The sequence below is a fragment of the Camelus ferus genome, chromosome 5 (assembly GCF_009834535.1).
Source record: "Camelus ferus isolate YT-003-E chromosome 5, BCGSAC_Cfer_1.0, whole genome shotgun sequence".
Taxonomy (NCBI): Eukaryota; Metazoa; Chordata; class Mammalia; order Artiodactyla; family Camelidae; genus Camelus; species Camelus ferus.
The window spans coordinates 48,724,671-48,730,434 of NC_045700.1; the positions used below are offsets into that span (position 1 = coordinate 48,724,671).

General features: G+C 39.0%; 1 pseudogene; it reads left to right on the forward strand.

The window, feature by feature from the left end:
- Positions 1-3,396: 3,396 nt before the first annotated feature.
- LOC102523273 lies at positions 3,397-4,179 on the forward strand (annotated as a pseudogene).
- Positions 4,180-5,764: the final 1,585 nt, after the last annotated feature.

Consider the following 5,764-nt stretch of genomic DNA (forward strand, 5'->3'; position numbering starts at 1 on the left):
TTTCTTTGTTTCACTTTCTTTTTTATTGACGTATAGTCAGTTTTCAAAGTTGCATCAATTTCTGGTGTACAACATAATGCTTCAGTTGCTCTCTTTCTTATCTGCTTGCCCTTTGCCTCAAGGTTGCAAGACATTTCTGCAGCCCTCCTTCAGCTCCTATCATAACTGTGTATGTGTTTTTACTGATGCTGTTTTTTAATCTTATTATAATAATTGCCATTAAGCTGAAGTTATTTCTCTGTCCCAGTGAATAAATGACACATGGGAATATTTCTAGGCAACAAATTGCCCTGTACTTAGACATTTTCTACATCCTGATTCTTGATCAGTTCATCTTCTGTCTTAAAAATAATACTGTTTTTGAGCTAGAAGACAATTTAGAGGACATCCAGCTCATCCCCCAGGAGAGGGCAGTCAGCCAGTTAATGACAGAACCAAAATTGAAACCCAGGTCTTCTGCCTCAACTCATCATTATCAAGCAAATCGGCTAAGTGATTTTAAAAATCAAGTAACTGTGCTAATCTCTGTATCACAATTAAAGGTCTCTAAAATATGTAAAAATGCCAGGGTGAAAGCTTCTATGAGTGAAAGCACTCCAGGACTTCAGAAGAAAAGGAGCTGTATTAATCCAAAGTTGTAGCAGCATTCATTATTATTACTATTGTTATTCAAACAATTGAATTATTTCAGCTAATTTTACCCTTGTACTCTGTTAGATTAAAGATGACCACAGAATTTTTGCTAGCTTCCCCCCACCCCCTAGAATCTGGGCTGAACTTGATGACCTCATGACCTATGAAATACAGCAGAAGTGAGGCCCTAGGACTTCTGAAGCTAAGTCATAAGAAGTCTTGCAGCATCCACCTGGGTCTCTTGGAATCTTCTTCCTGAACACCATAAACTGGCATGTAAGAGATCCAAATATACAGCTTAAAACAACAACAAATAACTCCATTTTAAAGTGGGCAAAAGACTTTAATAAACATTTCTCCAAAGAAGATACACAGATCACCAATAAGCACATCAACAGATGCTCAACATCACTAGTTATTAGGAAAATGTGTATCGAAACCACAATGAGATACCACTTCACACCCATTAGAATAATTACTATTTAAAAAAAAACAGAAAATAAAATATATTGGTGAAGATGTATAGAAACTGGAACACTCATGTATTGATTATAAGAACGTAAAATTGGTGCAGCCGCTCTGGAGGACAGTTTGATGACTCCTGAAAAAGCTAAACACAGAAATACCATATGGTCCAGTCATTCCACTCTAGGTATATACCCAAAAGAATTGAAAGCAGGGACCTGAACAGATATTTGTACATTCATATTTATAGCAGCATTATTCATGATAGTCGAAAGGTGGAAACAACCCAAGTGTCTATCAACAGATGAATGGATAAACAAAAGGTGGTATGTATACAATGGACTAGGATTCAGCCATAAGAAGAAATGCGGTTCTGACACTTGCTGCAATGTTGATGAACTTTAAAGATATTATGCTAAGTGAAGTAAGTTAAAAACAAAAGGATAGATATTGTATGATTCCACTTATACAATGTACCTAGAATAGGCAAATTCATAGAGACAGAAAGTAGATTAGAGGATACCAGAGGCTGGGGAGGGGGAAGGCATGAGGAATGGGGAGTTATTGCCTAATGGGTGCAGGGTTTCTGTGTGGGGCAATGAAAAAAATTTGGAAATAGATGATTGTACTACATTGTGAGTGTACGTAATGCCACTGAACTGAAACTTTAAAATGGTTAAAAAGGTAAATTTTATGTTATGTATATTTTACCACAATAAAAAAAAACAAGAAAAATTGGCAAGTGATATCACATATTTTAAAAGAAAAGAAGAAGAGGAAACAGAAGAGGAATAAGAAGGAGGAGGAGAAAGCTGTTCTAGTCCTAATACCTTGAGACCCTCACAGGGGAGGCCATTGTAGGTGCACTGGTTGACAGACCCGGCTGATCCTGACCTCCCAAGAATCCCTGCAGGAGCCAAACAAGCAACGACAAGGTTCTACTGTATAGAGCACAGGTAACTATATTCAATGGCTTGTAGCAACCTATAGTGAAAAAGAACATGAAAAAGAATATGTATGTATATATATATAACTGAATCACTATGCTGTATACCAGAAACTAATACAACATTGCAAATCAACTGTACTTCATTACAAAAAAGTAAATGGGAAAGGAGCCAGACAGGCAAGTGAAGCTGCCTTCCTTTCTCCAGAGTAGCCTGACTTCCAGCTGATTACCTCTGAGTGACCTCAAGCAATGTCTCTTGGAACTGAGGAATTACCTAGCTGAGCCCTGCCCCACTCCTCAAAATCACAGACCTAATAAAATAGTCGCTGTTTGAAGTTGCCGGGTTTCAGGGTAATCTGTTGCACCAGGCATAGATAACCAGAACGTACTCCCCTACTTTCTGTAAGTGGGTTGGCCTGATGGTTAACGGTGGATCTAGAAGAGTGATATCAGTAAAAAATACCACTCAGGCAAGTTTTAGGATGTTTGGAGAAGCATTTGGAGGGTGTCCAATGCTGGTCCCCCTCATCTAAGGTGGAGGTCAAAACAATCTGCCTTAAGCATTGTATCCTAGGTTGCTGGTAAACATCCTTTACAGACAAAGGCCAATTCAGCCATAAATTTAAAAGTTTACAGCCTGTATTTTGCTTTCATTCAAAATGAAGTTACTTTTATGAAGTCTGGGGATGGGGGGTGGGTAGTACACATCATAAAAAGTACTACTATTCCCTTTACTGAAACGTCAATGAGGAAAGTGATACTATTTTTCCACACAAAAATATTACTATTTGGTGATATTTGAGAAACAGAATTATGAAAGCTGCTTTCTAATTTTTGTCCTAAAATTGGAAGGTGAACAGGCTTTGCTGTGCCTATGAACTTGGGGCTGCTCCTCAAGGCCTCAGTGGAGAGGAGTATCTGTTTGAGGCAAAAATAAATAGTTACTACCTGTACGCTATAGTGTGTTATGACAGATGCCAGGAGACCTGAGTCCTTTGCTCACTTTCACCCACCATGGAACGTGAGCAAGATACATGACTTCTCTGGAAGTGTGTTTCTTCATCCACAGAAATCAGCACACTGGAATAAGCAACCTAAGATATGACACTTAGAATCTTGATGCCCAAGCTGCACCCCAGGCCAATTACATGGGAAGCTCTGTGGGTAGGACTCAGTACTCAGGAGTTTTTTTAATTCCCCAGTGCCTTTCAATAAAGGCAAGGTTGAAAACCACTGAAATGGAGGAATGAGGCATGGATATATCTTTAAAATTTCCATCCAGCTCTAAAAATGTTGTAACTTAGCTATTTCATCAATGCACTGGAAGAGGGTGGTCCTCTTTTCATGCCATGGCTCTTGGTCCCAAGAAGCATCTGAAGCATGTAGTGCTCCAAAGCATTGGATACTGGATAAACTGATCAGTGTGTCTGCTCTTTGTCCATCTACAAGTCCCCACAAGCTGAGAAAATGTCTCCTTCTCATCATTTTCCTAAGGAACAGATTTCAGTATGCCTTAGCAGGAGATGAAGTAAAGAAGATCTGTATGCCGTGGTTCATTAAGATTGATATAGCCTTACTTGAAATGATGTAACCTACCTTTATGGATGTCATCAGCCTTAATAAGCCTGTAGAGAATTTCCATCTGATCTATGACAACAAGGGTGGCTTTGCTGTCCATCGTATTACACCTAAGGAGGCCAAGCACAAATTGTGCAAAATGAGAAAGATCTTTGAGGGCACAAAAGGAATCGCTCATCTGGTGACCTATGATATTCACAACAATCCACTACCTGTACTCCCTCATCAAAGTGAACAACATCATTCAGATTGATTTGAAAAGTGGCAACTACTAACTTCATCCAGTTTGACTGGTAACCTGTGTCTGGTGATCAAAGGTACTAGCCTGGGAAGAATTGGTGTGCTCACCAACAGAGAGAGACACTCTGGTGTTTTTGATGTGATTCATGTGAAAGATGCCAATGGCAACAGCTTTGCAACCTGGTTCTCCAACATTTTTGTTATTGGCAAAGGCAACAAAATATGGATTTTTTTCTTTCCCAAAGAGAAGATATCTGCCACACCATTCTGAAGACAGAGACAAGAGAAGGGTGGCCAAACAGACCAGTGGGTAAAATGATGTCTAGGTGACATGATTGGAGAAGTTTTTGTACTTAAGTAAAGATAATATGGCATGAATAAATAAATGAATGAATATTATGTAAACTGATACCTCAAAATGCTATAATTCCTTTAATAAATATTTATCACATGCTATGTTCTTGGTATTTTGCTTAACACCACAGATACCAAGAGTAGTTCAGCATTCTAGATAGTGGGGGGAGCAATCAAAAAGAAATAGAGACGTATTCAGTCTTAATTCAAGGGAAGAAATTGAGTGGTCACTTCTCCTTGGAGGAGGGGAAAGAGATTCAAAGAGGAGATAACGTGACCCAACTCTTCAAGGATGATCTGGCACTCAATAAAAATAAGGTGCAGTAGTGGAGCGTAGAGGAAGGACAACTCCAGTTGTCCAGCTCCCTAATGTCTAACATTTACACTAAAACTATTGATATGATTAAGTGGAGACCTCTGTTTTGGTTAGTTCCGTGACAACAGCAAACTTTCCTAAAAGGGCTTGTCTTATGAAAAAAGGGCTCAAAGGCAATGTGATAGTTCAACTACTAATAACAGCTACCAGTTATGAGATGCTACCATGAGCCAGCACTGTGCTAAGCACACGATATTCATGAGTTCAGTGACTTCTGATCACACATGCTAACTGCCTCAGAATATTCAAGGGCCATAAGATCATTTGGATTTGTTCTATGTGGTCCTGGGTTAGAACCAGGCTCAATAAGTGGAAGCCACAGAAAGACAGATTTCAACTCAACAAAAGGAATAGTTACCAAAGAGGCCATACTAGGCCAGACCAAATAACCTCTGGACAAAGTAAGTTTTCCACTGTTTAACACTTTATTATTTGCCTTTGTAATAGACTGTTTTTACCCCAAAACTACTTAGAGATTAAGAACAAAGAGGCAAAGACAGAATGTAAAGAATTCTGAGTTTTTAAGAGTTTGTTATTCATCTCATCCACAGATACATCTCTATTTCCTACAAGACCAGCAGGAGGGAAAAAAAAGATAGGGAGAGAGAAGCTCTTGTCTCAAGTAAAATGCAAGCTTAAGCAGCTGGAGCACATGGAGTTCCATTGGGATGTGTGCAGCAAGTTAGTAAGGTGCACCTCACGAAACTCTGAAAAAGTGGTCCTTGAAGCTTACAGTCCCCTCTTCTAGTTATAGAGGTAAACTGGTGCCCAGAGTGCCAGTGTCAGCTGCCAGTCCCTTGCCTGGGTGGGTTCTTGTCCCCTGACATCCATCCATCTATGGAGTCTACCTACCCATGTGCTTTTTACTCTGAACCTCTTGTTTTGACAGATGGCTTTAACTTCAAATTACAAATAATTTTCTCTCTGGGTACGATCTCAGTCCCTAACTTCTGTTTAACATTTTAGGTAATAGCCTGCCGTTCATCATCTTAAGCAATTTACAGATTTAATCTTACACTTTGTGTGCATACATATGTATGTAAATACATACAATAGCCTGCCGTTCATCATCTTAAGCAATTTACAGATTTAATCTTACACTGTGTGTGCATACATATGTATGTAAATACATACGTGTTCTGATACAAATAATTTCCTGCTTCATTATT